We start from the raw sequence: 17,894 nt of genomic DNA on the forward strand, positions 1-17,894 counted from the left end.
CACCTGCCTCCATGCTTATCTCTCTGTCTATGTGTATTTCTATAAGCCTGTCCGTCTGCTTGTGGCCGTCAGTCTGCTCATCCATCCATCTCTCTTCGTGCCTGTCTGCGTATCTGTCTTTGTGCCTGTTTTCGTCTAACTGTCTTCATGCTTTGACAGCGTGCCTGTATGGGGTCGCCTGTCTGCCTTTCTTTGTGTCTGTCGGTCTGTCTTTCTCCCTCCTCCCGTATGTCATCATTGACTCCCCTTTGGGACGTGTTCGCACCACTGTCCCTCCTCCCTCGGGCTCCTCCCGGCTGTCTCCTCTCTTGCACCGTCATCCCCTCACTCTCTTCCTCTCACTTTGCTTTCTTTCCTCGGTTTCTCGCGTGCGCCCCTGCGTGCCCCAGTCCTCGGCACCCTCATACCTGTCCGTGTCGCTCGTTGTGTGTTTCGAAGTTCGTGGGTGTACATGTACCGCCCCCTCTTGTGGTCCCCCCCCCTTTGATTCCTCCACGCGCGGCTGGCCTGTCGTGTCTTTGTTTTCCTGATTTCCCGCTCTCAGGGGCTTATTTACACGCCTCGTGCGCCGCCCGTACGTCACTTTTTCCCATATTAAAAGTGACGCACTGGCGGAGCGAGAGGCTTGTAAATAAGCCCCTCAGTGTCCGGGAGATCAATGCAAGCATCCACCCCTCTTCCAGTGCAGGCAAGGGCCCCCGTCCTTCCACTGCTGACCGCTCGGCACAGAGCCCCGTCCGAGCAGCATGGCTGTCCCCTGAGACCCGGCACCCCCCCCTTTTTTGTAGCTGCCCGTTCGGCACACAGCACGCCCCTCCACACTTCCTCCCTTCCATCCATGGTCTGTCCCTCCCCAGCCAGAGCATGGCTCTCCCCTGAGCTCCAGCACCCCCTGTAGTGTAAGAATCCTTCCCTTCCAGCTCTCAGCGGGCACGCAAGGCAGGGCCCCGCAGGGAGGGTGCCTGTCATGTACCTCTGCCTGTCCGACCTCGCTTTTCCCTGCTTTGAGGCTAGTCTTCCGCCTGTTGCGCCGCTGCCACTCCCTCTCACAACTCCGTCCTTATCATCACAGATGTTTTCAAGGCGCTATTTCATTCCGTCTCTTTCTCTAGATGTCTCCTTCGTCTCCCCTTTCTTCTCCTATAGCTTGTCCCCTCCCTCCCTCACTCGTGGTCTCCCCTCTCTTGTCCATTCGCTCCTCCGCATTGCTTTGAGACAAGCTCAGTGCAGTATAAAAGCCCTATACGATGAATAAACAGGATATAGCATTGCATCAGAACATAACATATAGCGTATAACAATATAGCATATGTCTGAGTGTTCTCAACACGTCACTTCCTGTTAGCAGTGTCTCGGTCTTGTGTCAGACACTCACCCATAACGACCCGCAAACCCATTCCCGCAGTAGACCTCTGGGGGATGTTTGCTCATTTGCCACCATTGCTTTTCTGACATTATTCTTCTATATTTCAGGGTGAATTTCTTTATTTTGGATGAAAACAACGTAACACGAGCTCACACTGACTGGTCCGAACCCATAAGTACTCTAAACGGTAAGTTTTGCCGAGTAAACCCCTGAACTTGCACACCTGCTCTTTGTTTCGTTTGCTTGTGCTTCCAGCTGTGCTGAGGGCGTGCGTGTGGTTGTGAGTGTGTGAGGTGTGCGTGTGGTTGTGAGTGTGTATGAGGTGTGCGTGTGGTTGTGAGTGTGTATGAGGTGTGCCAGTGTGTGTGTAAGAGGCGTGCGTGTGGCTGTGAGTGTGTATGAGGTGTGCGTGTGGTTGTTAGTGTGTAAGAGGTGTGGTTGTGAGTGTGTAAGAGGCGTGAGTGTGTAAGGCGTGCGTGTGCCTCCAGAGTGCTGGTCTGTGAAGGGTGCGCGTGGGGCTGAGGGCGTGCGTGTGGTTGTTAGTGTGTGTTTCTTCCTTCTTATTCCCTCTTTTTTCACCATTCTATCCTCCCCATCCTTGTATTTCCTTGCTTTCATATTTTCCTATCTTTTAATTGTTCATATCCCTCCTTTTCTTCCTTCATCGCCTCCCTCTTTACAGTCACTCTAATACTTCACTCTTTCCATCCTTATCTCTTTACTCATCCACTTTGTTCTTTCTCTTATGTCCGACGTCATCCAGCAAACGTAGGTATTGGCTCTCATCTGGAGAATGTGCTAGCCTGGAAATCACCCGGGGGAAGGAAGAGGGGCGGGGGAGCAGCAGAACAAAACTTGTGATTTTGCTCATCTTCGCTTTTGCAGTAGGAAAGATGCTCTTTGCTTCAAACTGCCCCTTCCCTATTTCAGCTGAAAAAGAATATGAATCTAAAAAATGTGACCTTTTCTATTTAGATCACCTTATTTTCCTCGTTTTATCATGTCTATTAAGCCTTCTCCATCTCCAGAAAATCTTGCTTCATGTCAAACCTTTTCTTTGCCTCCTATTCCATTTGTAGGTCTGTGCAGTGCTCTGATGTCTCTCTTGAGGCCTGATTGCAATTATGTAAAAACTGAATAAATAAAATAATAAAAAGCAGTTGAGGCCAGAGAGGTTTAGGTAAAAGTCAGAAGTCTCTGGACCCAGGAGATGCTCAAACCCGCGCAGAGAAACTGTAGAGGGTACTAAGGTATCAGTATGTGGTGGGCTTCAGGACAATGTAAAGCACCTTGAGGTTGTCGCTTGTCTTACTTTAGTCTTGTGCAGAAACCACTGACGGACCCAGAGGTAGATTGAGTTTCCAGACGTGAAATATGTGGGCTCACTTGCTTGAGTGCCCAACGGTGCACGCAAGGCATCTAAGATCATGGAAGTTGGGGGGTTGTTGGGGGGAAGTTGGAAGCACTATAGTTCTCCACAGTCACCAGCTCAGCCATCCCAATGTACTCATGGGCGGCGTAGGTTTATGTTGGTCACATCATGTGTGAAATACTACCGTAGGACTGCGTGGGAATCAGTTTGACCATTTGCAAGGGACGTGACCCACTCCGCCAGCTTCTCAAAATGGAGGCATTAGTAAAAAAAATTTTAAGGACTTGTGATAAGCGTGCACCTGCTTTGAGAGTTGTGAAGGAGAGCTAATGAACTCACACTGTACCATGGCGATTTAGACACATTATCCGTCCATGGCAGTAGAGGCATGTTCCCATCAGAAATATTTGTGCCCAAGATTGTTTTTTTGCTCAGAAAAAATGAGTTATATTTAGAGGGGTCGGAGTGGGACACAGTGGGTGGATGGATGCATGATGGATGTATGCATGATGCATGGATGTATGGGTGGATGCATGGATGGGTTGTTGGTTGGATGGGTTGGTGGATTGCATACATTGTTGAGGGATTGGCTGTATATATGCATCTATCCATACACCCATCCATACACCCATCCATGCATACACCCATCCATGCATGCACCCATGCATGCATCCACCAACTCATCTATGCAAGCATTACAACAAGAGCCCACAGCTCTCCTTCGTCTCTCCTCGCCCCCCTTCCCTGTGCCCTGCCCTGCTATTGTAAATGACAATGCCATTTATTTATGTTAAAAAAAAAAACATAAATAAAAAAAATGTCAAGAGCAATGCCAATAGCTCTAACTTTAACAAAGGCAAAACCATTGCATTGTAAATGCTTGTCTTTTTTTCCTTTGCATGGCAGGACTTACACACCCTCTTTTTCACTTTTCTCGTGCCTCCAAAATCTTATGCTAAAGTTAGCCCTTCCTTTAAGCTACATTGTTCCTTTATTGTTCCCTTAACCCTTATCACTTGTTACCTGTCTGGTGGGCTTTAAGTGGGATGAAAAAACTGGGGGGGGGGGTCTCTAAAAGGGGCGTGGCCAATGTAATTAAGAGTGTGGCTTCAATAACATAAGCTAAAAATTTGTGCTTAGCATAGTGTGACACCTAACTGGTATTTTACTTTTTCTGTTATTGAATCCAGATATATGATACAACAAGTAAAATTAGAAATGCAACAAGCTAGGACTATTGGCTTTGTCAATGATTGTTAGTTGCAGGACTTAAATAAGCAATAACTATGGCTTTGTTGTATATAGTATTGAAAATGCTTCAGTTCTGAAATGCTGAGACTGAAAGCCTCACAACCAGTCTCTTTAAAGTTACCTCAAAGGCAGTGAAGTGATGCTGCAGAGTTAAGTATTTTGTTTTTGTTTACCTTCAGAGTGAGGGCAAACATAGAGAGCCCGATAGGTACCCGTCTCAGCACTTGCTTCCACTGGTGCGGAGAATGAAATGAATGAAACTTATATAGCGCACGACTTACCCTGGGGCATCTCCGCGCTTGCTTAAGGAACCCGTCCTGGTATTCCCCTGTGAGATAACCCTGGCAGGGTATCCACAAGGTGAAAGCCAGGCATCCCACCGCGAGGGGCCGGTGTGGAGATTAAGCAAGCTATTGCCCAGAGTCGCAGAGTGTGAACCCGTGAGTCAAGAAGGCACCGGAGCGAGAATTATCGAGTCCGTGGAATTTTGAGCCCAAGACCCGCCGAGGCGGGGAATTGAACCCTGGTCCAGGGCCGAACTCAAGCTCCAGGTCTGCCGCCTCTAACCCCTGAGCCACACTTCTCCAGGACCGACAGGACCCGGCCCACTTAAAGCACTGCCTGTACGATTCTTTTTTTTTTTTTTGCTTGATTACGGTCGACTTCTTGATTTAATCACCCTGCGATCTCTGTGACCCGCCCTAAATCACCGAAGAAGAGCACATGGCCCCCACGGAGGTGGACTCACCGGGCACGCCGGTTCCAATATGCGCTAACATTTCAGATAAACTTTGGAAGAAGGCGAAGCTGTTAATTCGACAAAAGTTTTAAAAAGTTGTTTAACTGGGAAAATAAGTTTAGCACATGCCACACACGTGCACACACGCACAGTATTTCACAGAACAATAATGGGATGCATTTCTTGAGAAGGAAGAGTGACAGGCTATATTCACAGGTGCCCGCAGAGCCACCAGATTGTGAAATCGGAGTGAATATAAATGTTATTCAAAATACCTCAGTCTGCAGAGCTTTCGCCTGGGGAGACGGTAATTGAGCAGTTCACTCAAGCACTGATTCAAATTATAAACGAGGAAAGCTGCTAGCAGTGCAGGAGAGTTATTACTGTGATTATGTCCTATTATGTAGCGCCTTAACCTGGAGGTGTCTGTGCGCTTCGCCGCATCATCCCAAAGTGTCAGTCAGTAAAAACTTTGGGGCATATTACCGACAACTAGCGATGATTATCCCTATGTTGGCTTAGCGGCAATATAATTATCGCAGAGCTCCGCCAATTTTTATCGCAGATAAACCTTGCTATTATCAAGGTTTATCTCAAAAGCGATACAAATCGGCCGAAATGCATGAATATCGCTGAAAAGTCAGCGATATTCATGCATTACCGAGCTAATGCTCTTAGCCATGTTATCCACCTACCATTGGATAACATGGCTAAGAACTGCTCTGGGCAGGCGTTAGCTTTTGGAGATATTCGCGCTCAGCGCAAATGTTTCCAAAAGTAGGTAATAGGAGATAGCGATGTTAGCGACTGTTTCCAGTCGCTAACATCTTGGCACGCCCACTTTGCATGTCATTAGCGATAAATATCGCTGACATGCAAAGCTGGCCCCAAGATGATCGCTATCTCCTACTAGCTGTCGCTAACTGGTGTTAGCGACAGCTAGGTAATAGGGCGATAAAATTATCGCCGCTTAAAGCGGCAATAAGGCCCTTGGTAATATGCCTCTTTATTTCGATCACTATAGATCAAAAAAGTACTACACAAAACACAACACTTAGGAACACAGATAATACAACATAAGACTTTAAAATACTAATTTATTGGTCCATTACAATAGCAGCTGAGTCAAAAAGGAGAACATATCATTTTAAAAGACCACAGAGATTCACCATAGAAGTACTTTTCTTTTTAAAAAACAAAGTATAAAATCCAATAAATGTCTTCTATAAATCTTAAAAGACGTAGAACAGCTCAAACTTGTCCAAATGGCGCAATACAGTATAAAGGGACCCTTTCAAATGGAGGTTGGCCTGAGGACTACCAAGAGAGCACTTGGAAGGCCTGTTGCACATTGCCATTAGGAACTTGGCCATAGAATACAACAATCCGAGATGTATCTGACTGCAGTATTCTGTACGCCTCCTGGTGCTTTCTAACTTCCAGGTTACTGCAAAGTGGAGCTATCTATTAAGCTCGAGACTGTCTATACAGAGGATAAAAAAATAAAACATGCTTAAGTGACTCGGTCCTCCTTGGCAACAAGTACAATTCTCATCCACCATGTCCAATACTTCCCACCACTTCCTTTTAAAAGTTTTTACAGGTAGGCACCCATACCTGAACTGTAAGTATAACTTCCTTGCTAATGGAGGGACAATTTCATCTATATTGCTCTCAAATAACGGGGTCGGTTTAAAATCAATAAAAACAGCAGAGAGTGATCCTTTGCAAATTTGTATGTTGTCAATCACAACACTACCCAGTAAACAGCTTTGAGACTGGACTTGTGGATTTGACAGTGGAGCATATGTACAAGGAGTTAACGCTGCTGTAGGGTCAATTTTTTGACATTACGGTGGCTTTTTTTATTGCTGTATTTACAAGTTGTCGCTAACCGCAGTTAACAGCAGTTTTCTGGCGTAAATTCTCGGATCGCCAGTTCTGAGATGGAAGGTGGGTGTTCCTGTGTAAAAATTGCTGCTAATCCCACTTTGAGATATTTACAATGAATTCCTTGTATGGTGCAATACCCCAAAAACTGCCTCTAACTCCAGTAAGAGTCAGTTTTATAAAACCAGAAAATAGCTGGTCTTAAAAATGGTGCAAACACTTGGGGCCTCATTTCAGAAGGTTTAGGCGCTGGACAGTGCTGCAAGAAATGTTGCTGCGCTGCCCTGTGACAAAACTACAGGGCAGGAATGCGCACCATCAATAAGATAGGGTGCATTGCAGGCTGCATTCATGAAAAGTGTTGCATCGCTGCGACAAACAGCCTTGCAACACTTTTCATTACGCCCTTCTTGCGAAAGCATGGATGCGCTGTATTTCATGTACAGCGCTCCATGTCTCAATTAATGACAGATACGTCATCCAGTCCGGAGCAGGTTCCGTGAAGGCGATGTCTGAAGAGGTGGCGTAGAGGAGGTCCCAGATTTCCGCACGTTGAGGACGATGCAGTTGAGCCAGTTGGCAACACTGTTGTTCAGCTGGGCGGCAGGAGGTGCTGTTGTACTGATGTCGCAGAATGTGCGTTTGCAATTTCGACAGGCGTAGGGTGCAAGAGAATTCCACAGTGTTTACTAAATGGCAGGCGGTGTGGCGTTCAGGGTTGATTGCGAAGAGGGTGCTGCCGTCATGGTGGTGGAGTGTTTGAGAGGAAGGGTCCTTGGAGCTGGGCGCAGACCAGGGGCTTATGGAAGCATACAGACTTGACTTTGGCGCACAAGTGGTACGCCTGCTGCACATGACCACATAGCGGCTGCCATTATGTAGCCCTGCGTGGGGGACTGGACAGCTGGGAGGTGGGAAACGTGGGAAAGGAATCTGGATGGGGCAGGGACACGGGGGGAGTGGGAATTGTAAATATATATTTTTTTATTTCTTTCTTACCCGAGACCGGGTCCTGCGTCTTCTGTGCTCCTGCTCTCCTGAGTCTGCTTCCAGGAACAGGAAGCAGGCAACCAGGCCCCCTTCCCTAAACCAATCAAAATGCTGCAATGCTGCATTTCGATTGTTCTTGAGCGCCGTGCCAAGGCGTTTCATATGGGGGCTGGAAGGGTGGGTATGTTCTCCATGCAGGCTGTAATGCAGCATATATGTGCATAACTCCTTTGGGTGGCCTGAAAGGGCCGACCAGTCATTGCACACTTGAGTGGGCATACCACTCTGCCCCTGCCCTGCTCCATGGGAATTGCAGCCCCACCCACCCTCCCGCCCGCAAAGGAAACATAACATGAGTACATCAGTAATTAATCATCATATTATGTTTCCTCTTCCTGCACTTCTTGAAAGCGGTATACAACTGTTACAATGAAGTTTTTACAACGCACTACCATTACAACGCAGGCATTACCACGCATACCATTACAACGCATTGCGCTGGGGGGCGCTCTAGGATAGGGTATAAGTATAATTTTATATCCAACACCTTCCCTAGTGTCCACGGGGACTGGAGTTGGAATATAAAATTATACTTACCACTATCCAGCACCTCTAAGCGCTATGCGTTGTAACGATATTTGTTGTAAATACCGCGTTGTAATGGTATGCGTGGTAAAAGTATGCGTTGTAACGTCATACATCCCTTGAAAGCAGTGGGACAACGCTCTTCCTCCACAGCAGATGAGCCACCACTGGGGGTGCACCCACAGATTTTAGACCTGGGCCCAACTTGACCCCCGGGCCTCCTCCACTACGCGTCCCACCTTCTCCTCACCTGGGCATTAACACTGAGGTGCAATCCACTACACTCTCCAAATCTGTGACCTCAGCCAGGGGGGATTTCACAAGCCAGGGTACAGCAGTCGATGCTAAGTCCGCTGGGGAACCTCCAGATGCAGGTGATGCAAAAGTGCCCCCATAGGCATGAGGTTTCAGCTCTCTCACCACACAAGTTCGGAGCAGATCAGGGGCTTCACCCTCAACAGCATCCTCCCAGCGCAACATCCTCCAGCCTGTGATGCAGAGAGGAGTGGTCCACCATTGATTTTCTCCTCCATGCACCCTGGTGTAGCGGTGGCGCGTGGTATGCAATGCAGACCTCCCAACGTTGGTGCACAGGAGTGCCTCTACTTTTCACAGCTCCAAGGGGCACCAGGCGGTCTTCTAACACAGGCCAGCAATGTTTCTCCATGCGACCGGGCAGTCTTCACCACCAGGTAAGGATGATCGCCAACACCTCAATGCCTACCACCAAGTGCCAGCAACTCCACAGCACCCCCTCATCCCACTCCGGGGCCCAGACCTGGGGACTGTCCGTCCTTTCAAGGTTTTGGATGCCATAGTTTTGCAAGGAGTGCGCAATGATAAGTGATGCATTACTGGTTTTGCCTAGCGATGCGCCTCTTTTCATGATTGTAGCCCTGGATTTCGTCTTCCCCTGGGACTCTGGCTGGTCATCATGGCTGCTAGGGAGCTTGGGGGGGTTGTTGATCTGTGCTGCACTTTGCCCTTGGACTCCTCGCCAGATCTGGGAAACCTTACAAGGGACTTGAGATATTTGGTCAACAACATCATATAGCACTGTATGCGGATGACCTCCTGCTTTTCCTCCAGGATACGAGAGGGGACTTATGCGGGCAAGAGAGCTTCTTAATCAGGGTCTCGGGTTAACTGGAGGAAGCCATGCCTGTTTTCGAACACTATGGGTAGAAACAGGCCGGATAGAGAGCAGGAAGGAATATGGGAGTCTAGAGGCTAATCGTACCTAAGGACAAAAATGTAACACCAAACTATTGATACCCTGGAGGGCAATGTAGACAAGGCAATTTGGGGACTAATAACAAATATGAGTTTCTAGGCCTCCCTGCCCCTCTCTGTGATGGGTAGAATAGCCCTTCTAAAAATTGTGGTGCTGCCACGTCTGCTATATTTTTTAGGTACCCTCCTTATATGGATCCCGGCAAGTGTCTTTCGAGACCTCTGGTCCTTGATCACAGGGTTTGTATGGGGGACTAATAGATGCAGAGTGGTGCTCACTACCCTGCAACGGCCTATGGCAGAGGGGAGACTTGCTCTCCCAGACTTTGAAAATTACTATCTTGCAGCCGAGATCCAATGGCTTACACAGTGGGTGGCGGGTAGGAAGGCAAGAGCAGAGCACCTGGACCGCAATGTTCCGGACAGCCAACAGTTTCCCAGGGCAATATTGAGACTAACAGTCTTGAGAACAAACAGTAGCCCCAAGATCCACATACTGTGTAAGCGCTGGGGTCGTTCCTGGCAGAAATTGAAAACTAAGAGGCGTTACGCCCCGAATATCCCGCTAGAATGGCCCAGGAAGCTCCCACAGGGAGTGGATTGGCATGGACTCAGGGATTGGGTGGTGGCAGGAGTATGCACAGTGGGGGCCTTATGAGGACAGGACATTGATACCATTTGAAGACTTGCGGGAAAGATACAAACTTCCAAAGGGTCATTTCCTATTGTATGTATAGCGCTAACAGCGGCAATCTAGAAGCACTGGAAGTTAGGGATGGGGGAACTTCCGCTGTCAACCGGGTGCCAGTACATAGTATTATCCTCAGGGACATACAAAGCAATCACATGCTTGTACCGTCATCTTTGAGGTGAGGATGTGGCTCCCTTAGACAAATTATAAGCACGTGGGAGGAGGATTTGGGGATTCCCATAGAGGAGAAAATATGGGAAGGTCTAGTGAGTTGCTTCCCCAAGGTTTCCAGGAACCTGCGATTTAAGCGTAATAATTGTTATGTGCTACATAGAGCATATCTCATCCCAATAGGATAAACCAATACTTCGCAACAACAGATGATGCATGCCCACGTTGTGTGGAGACAGGAGCAGAGTTCCTCCCTATGTTTTGGAGTTGCCCACTCCTGGGGTGGTCTTTGAAAACAATCACTGACATGTTGTCTGAGGTGTTGGACAAGGAGGTCCACTATACACTACAGCACTGCCTCCATTGGTTCCCACATACCTCCAAGACTAAACTCACTAGTGGATTTCAAGACCTGGCACTTCTTCTGGCTGAAAGAGAAATAGCCCGGAACTGGAAGGGACAAAGGGGACCTAGTCCGGAAAGCTGGAAAAGGGAGCTACTCTGCTGGTCAGACTATGAAGGGGCAGTCAGAACTCAGAATGTTCAGAGAGGGAAGGGATCACTGGAGTCGGCCAGTGCCTGGACGGCACTGGTAGAGGAAATGAAAAAGGATGCTGGGCACCTGGCTGAAACCCCTGTGGATAATAGCTGATTAAAATCACTACCAGGGAGGTTCTGCGGGAGGCGTACGACAACGTGACAAGAAGAAATGAGTCTCCCCATAGCTGAATGCGAGATGAGTAGCAAATCTGATTTAATTTAATGGTTTGAATGGAGAAAATGTTTTGTTGTGAGCGAACTATGAGAATAAGGTGGAGGGAACCAGACCTCTTTCTGTTACGTTGAGACTGGTCCACCATGACACGCCCGGGGGTGGAGAGGGAGGAGGGGAAGAAGAAAAGTCAATGTTGTTGTTCATAGTGATTAACGGGTTACCTGGTGACTGGAATTTATCATCCTCGCCTAGTCGAGTTGATTGTTAAAGGAATACCATTAGTCCTGTTTTTACGGTCTTTGAGGAAGGCCCACCTAATGGTTCTTGTAGCAATAAGGGAATTTAGTCCGGAATAACAGGCTGAACACTGTAAAATCTGTAGCTGCACAAATACTTATTGAACTTGATGTATGGTTGTATATACAAACCAATAAAAATCTGTTGACAAAAAAAAGCGTGGAAAGGATTTTAGTTGGCCAAGTTTGCAGAGTCATTGTAAGACAGGCCCCTGGACAGCAGTGGCAAAAGGCCTCATCCCCCACAGTGGTGGCCAAGTAGACACTGCTTGCCCTGTGGCCTCCTGAACGGGGTCTGACACCTGCCATTCGTTTATATTTTGCAGTCCTGGAATGACCAAGAGTTGGAAGGTGAAAAAGAATGTGTGTAAATTTATTTGCATTCGTTTCTAACATCGCAATTCTTCCTCTGCTTGCTTAATACAAATTTAACATTAACTTAGACTGCTATCAAATACATTTTAAGTGATTTCTGTATGTATTTTCAGTTTTCTGTTTATATTTCAAAAGGGAATAAATAACATATTTTACATTTATTTAAAAAAAACAAATCTGCTGCAAAGAAAATAATTAGGTAACAAGGGAATTGTGAGACCAAACCAGTTCTAGTTTAATTCATTGGTCACATAGAGGCTGCTCTTTAAAATATTTGACAGGGTTAATACACCTGCTCCAAAGATCTTTGTAGACGTAGCAATTTTGAGGGGATTCTAATAGCCATAAAATAACTTTGCAGTTTAGGAAGAGTTCTGTGTTTTGTCTGATTACAAGTAGCATAAAGTGCCAATGTGCCTGTTGCAAAGTACATTGTGTGACGTATAGATCACAGCTTTTGACACTTAAATCACTTTGTTACTGCCAGTTCCGAATTTGCAATCTTCTAATACAGCACAGTGATCTATTTACCATCATCAAGTAGCTGCATGCAAACTGTAATTCATGGGTGTAGATCTTTCTTGTTTTTTTCTCAATATGTTGTTATCTATTAATGCATAAAAGGGATCCTTTCAGATTTAATAAAGTCTTGTTAGAACAGACAACCCCAATCACTGCTTACGTGTTATATCCTGACTTTGTATTTCTCCTGATTGTTCGCATTTAACATATAATGTCTACAAGTATGGACGATATGTAATTCCTACACCTTATAATCCTCATTGTTTTAAGTAAAATGTCCTGTACATTGATTTACACACTTGTATGATTTATTGTGTCTCGGTGTGTGATGTAAAGCACTCTGACAACCCACACTGGTTTGAGTTGCACTATAAAAGAACTAAATAAAAAATCAATTAGTAGGTGCCCTTTAAATCATTATTAACATATTCACTCATACACACAGATAAAGCTTGCATTGGTACACTGCATACACATCTCTCGCATGGGGTGATGAACAAAGTCAAAAATCTGCCTCCAAATCTAAGTTTTCTCTAAAGTACTTGCGAAGTGATAAGCTATATGCCTTTGTATCCTTCCATTGCTGTGGCATCTAGGTGTTAGGCTCCAGATGGCTCCCAGCCAAGATGATACTTGAACAAAAGAAGGGCTGATGGCCTTTTAAATCAGGCGTTTTTGTGCCTGGTGCTGCCTGCAGGTTGCTGTACTAAACGGAATGCAGACAACGTATGGGTGCTGCTGAATTGTCTCCCAGTGTTGGAAATGAAACCTGGACAAATTCAGCATATTTTCCTTGTTCAGTCTGATCCAAGATCTGGTCGAGAAATAGCTGCCAGAACCAGGATCTGGCAGAATCCCCCACTTCCCAGCACTGTTAGACAGGGTGTCATTGAAACCCAATACCTATCGAAGGCACACATACATGACCCTCATCCATCTCTTAGACACTCTCCCTAGAGAAAACCCACCGCCAGAAGGCAAAGACTGCACAATGAGGGCTTGAAGTCACTCAGTCCTACACTGCACCTGAAATACTGGCTCGCTTCTCACACTCATATGCAGAGCTGGTCTTTCCTCAAACACTGCCCTGAACAAAACAAAACAAAACAAAATTTGGCACCTTCTCCCACTCGTCATATTTCATTGTCTATGGATTGAAGATTTAGGAGGTGCAGAATTAAGACCTGGGGCAAGATTAAGGAGCACATGGGAACAAAAACACACAAAAAGCAGACAAGGGCACCAGCAGCTTTCACAGAAAGTGTGTCAAGGCCCTTTTCTTTAGATGTGAGTCATAGGGAGACTGCTGTAGGGAGATCCCCTCTGTGGCTCGGCGCCCTGGGCATGGACCCTGCGTGCTCATGCTAAAGGCTGGCCCTGCTTATACGGAATTAGAGTCAGTCACAAAGCCCGACCACAAAGTGAAGGGCGCTTAACTTCGAAAGCCCACAACCAGCAAATGACATTCTACACAACAAGACTGCCTAGTACAGATGTGCACCAACCACACAATACAAAATAATGTAGCGATTAAATTATGGCTGTACGCCTGGCGGCACAAGGCACGCCATCAAAACTGTTCTCATAAAAAGTATAAAGACAAGGCTAGGCCTATTGTCCTTGTCACTTGTTATATTCGATGCCGCGGCTTCGCTTGCTGCGCTGGCAGGAGGCAGCTGAAGTGTCCCACCGGTCGTGTTTGCACACAGATGTTTGGAGCCTGAGCTGGGCTTGCGGCTCATTGAGCAGAATAGAGCACAAAACAGATGTTAACTATTCCTTTGTCAATATGTTCCTTACACATTTTAAAACAGAATGCTTCAGCACGGACCAATGAGCTCACAGTTCCAAGGCGTCTTGTTTTTATTGTAAATAAGACAAAAACATGTGTGAATTAAGCAAGCATTGATAAAGCCAATACTTCTAGCATTGGCAGCAAAACCTTAGGCTTTGCTAAGGCTTGTTTTCGTGGAAATGGTTCTTCTAAAACGTTAGAACAAAAACCATGGAAAAAACGCCTGCCTGTCCATGCAAGCGCAGCATGGGAGGCCAACTTGGAATGATTTTTGAAATAAAGTTTACAAATACCATTGAAACTTGGCCGTTAGTGAATATGCACACCGGCGCACGCACAGGTGGCTGTCTTTCAGGTGTGAGAATTATGACAAGTGCGCATGCGCACGCATAGGGAGTTATCTTTGAAGGGTTTTAAATCCTGTTCAGAGATGGCCACCCTCGCTTGTAAGTGCATCTACATGGGCGACAAGCCCATTCAAAGATGGGCGCCACTAGAGTGCCCATGCAGGATGCAGCATACTACAAGCAGCAGCAAGGTCCCTTTAATAGTGTTTGGTGGTTTCCAGGCATTCTCAAAGTAATGAAAAGAGAAAAATAAAAAGAGGAAATACATTTCTTTAAAAATAAGCATTTGCAATGCAATAGGTCTCGCATTAGGAAAGTTTGAGTTATTGGTATTGTAAATGACACATTTTTTATTTATGTGTTGGTTTTGAAAATAGCGAAATTAATAGCTTTGTCATTTACAATGCCAATAGTTATGCAAATGTGACACCTATAGCAATTGTATTGCAATATGCGTTGTATTTACGAGAATTAGATGTATTGATATTACAAGTAACAATGTTTTTTTATTTTTTTAAATAATTAATACTTAAATAAAAGTTATTGTAATTTATAATGGCAATAGCTTAAACTTGTGTAAATAACTTTTGTGAAGATTTTGTTCAGTGTATTTTATTGTGACGAAAATCCAAGAACAGAAGTGAAATATCATCATCTTTTTATGACATTTGTAATAAAGCTTGAAACATTGAGAGAACATATTTGAACCAGTTGTTGTGGAATGGTGCCCCTGACTGATGCTGTGGTGGTGCTGAGTGTTGCTGTGGTGATGCGATAGATAGAGTGAGTGCGATCGATAGAGTGAGGGCGATAGAGGGAGGGCGATAGATAGATAGAGGGAGAGCGATAGATAGCTAGAGGGAGGGCGATAGATAGAGTGAGGGTTATAGATAGATAGAGTGAGGGCAATAGAGGGAGGGCGATAGATAGATACAGTGAGGGTGATAGATGGAGTGAGGGAGATAGATAGGTAGATAGATAGATAGATAGATAGATAGATAGATAGATAGATAGATAGATAGATAGATAGATAGATAGATAGATAGATAGATAGATTGAAAGATAGATAGAGTGAGGGCGACAGTTAGATAGACAGATAGATAGAGTGATGGCAATCGATAGATAGATACCTAGATAGATAGATAGATAGATAGATAGATAGATAGATAGATAGATAGATAGATAGATAGAGTGAGTGCGATAGATAGATAGAGTGAGGGCGATAGACAGATAGAGGGAGGGCGATAGATAGATAGAGTGAGGGTGATAGATAGATAGAGTGAGGGAGATAGATAGATAGATAGATAGATAGATAGATAGATAGATAGATAGATAGATAGATAGATAGATAGAGTGAGGGCGATAGATAGGTAACTAGATAGATATAGTGATGGCGATCGATAGATAGATAGATAGATAGATAGATAGATAGATAGATAGATAGATAGATAGAGTGAGGGTGATAGATAGAGTGAGGGCGATAGATAGATAGATAGATAGATAGATAGATAGATAGATAGATAGATAGATAGATAGATAGATAGATAGATAGATAGATAGATAGATAGATAGATAGATAGATAGATAGATAGATAGGAGTGAGGGCGATAGATAGATAGATAGATAGATAGATAGATAGATAGATAGATAGATAGATAGATAGATAGATAAATAGATAGATAGATAGATAGATGGATAGATAGATGGTTGTGTGTGTGGTTGTGTGTGGTTGTATGTGTAGCTGTGTGTGTGGTGATTGTGTGTGTGGTTGTGTGTGTGGCTGTGTGTGTGTGTGGTTGTGTGTGTTATGCTTTGTTATGCTATGCTGTTTTGTTGTGCTTGGTATGCTATGCTATTTTTGCTATGCTATGATATGTTTTGTTTTGGTATGCTATGTTTTGTTGTGTTTTGTTTTGGTATGCTGTGTTTTGTTGTGTTTTGCTATCTTTTGTTATGTTATGCTAGGTTTTGTTATGCTATGCTATGTTTTGTTTTGCTATCCTATGCTTTGTTTTGTTACGCTATGCTGTGTTTTGTTTTGCTATGCTATGCTGTGTTTTGTTATACTATGCTATGCTTTGTTATACTATGTTTTGTTGTGTTTTGTTATGCTATGCTATGCTTTGTTATGCAATGCTATGTTTTGTTGGGCTTTTCTATGCTATGCTTTGTTATGCTATACTATGTTTTGTTATGCTATGTTTTGTTGTGTTTTATTATGCTATGCTTTGTTTTGCTATGCTATGTTGTGTTATGCTATGTTTTGTTATGCTATGCTATGTTTTGTTGTGCTTGGTATGCTATGCTATTTTTGCTATGCTATGATATGTTTTGTTTTGGTATGCTATGTTTTGTTTTGTTTTGGTATGCTATGTTTTGTTGTGTTTTGTTTTGGTATGCTATGTTTTGTTGTGTTTTGCTATGTTTTGTTATGTTATGCTAGGTTTTGTTATGCTATGCTAGGTTTTGTTATGCTATGCTATGTTTTGTTTTGCTATCCTATGCTTTGTTTTGTTACGCTATGCTATGTTTTGTTTTACTATGCTATGCTTTGTTTTGTATACTATGCTATGCTATGTTATACTATGTTTTGTTGTGTTTTGTTATGCTATGCTATGCTTTTTTATGCAATGCTATGTTTTGTTGGGTTTTTCTATGCTATGCTTTGTTATGCTATACTATGTTTTGTTATGCTATGTTTTGTTGTGTTTTATTATGCTATGCTTTGTTTTGCTATGCTATGTTGTGTTATGCTATGTTTTTTTATGTTATGCTATGCTTTGGTATGCTATGTTTTGTTATACTATGCTATGCTTTGTTTTGTTATGCTATGCTATGCTATGCTATGCTATGTTTTGTTGTGTTTTGTTATGCTATGTTTTGCTAGGCTATGATATGTTGTGTTTTGTTATACTATACTTTGCTATGCTATGTTTTGTTATGCTATGCTATGTTTTGTTGTGTTTTGTTATGCTATGCTATGCTTTGTTATGCAATGCTATGTTTTGTTGGGTTTTTCTATGCTATGCTTTGTTATGCTATACTATGTTTTGTTATGCTATGTTTTGTTGTGTTTTATTATGCTATGCTTTGTTTTGCTATGCTATGTTGTGTTATGCTATGTTTTGTTATGCTATGCTATGTTTTGTTGTGCTTGGTATGCTATGCTATTTTTACTATGCTATGATATGTTTTGTTTTGGTATGCTATGTTTTGTTTTGTTTTGGTATGCTATGTTTTGTTGTGTTTTGCTATGTTTTGTTATGTTATGCTAGGTTTTGTTATGCTATGCTATGTTTTGTTTTGCTATCCTATGCTTTGTTTTGTTACGCTATGCTATGTTTTGTTTTGCTATGCTATGCTTTGTTTTGTTATACTATGCTATGCTTTGTTATACTATGTTTTGTTGTGTTTTGTTATGTTATGCTATGCTTTGGTATGCTATGTTTTGTTATACTATGCTATGCTTTGTTTTGTTATGCTATGCTATGCTATGCTATGTTTTGTTGTGTTTTGTTATGCTATGTTTTGCTAGGCTATGATATGTTGTGTTTTG

The sequence above is a fragment of the Lissotriton vulgaris genome, chromosome 1_1 (assembly GCF_964263255.1).
Source record: "Lissotriton vulgaris chromosome 1_1, aLisVul1.2, whole genome shotgun sequence".
Lineage (NCBI taxonomy): Eukaryota > Metazoa > Chordata > Amphibia > Caudata > Salamandridae > Lissotriton > Lissotriton vulgaris.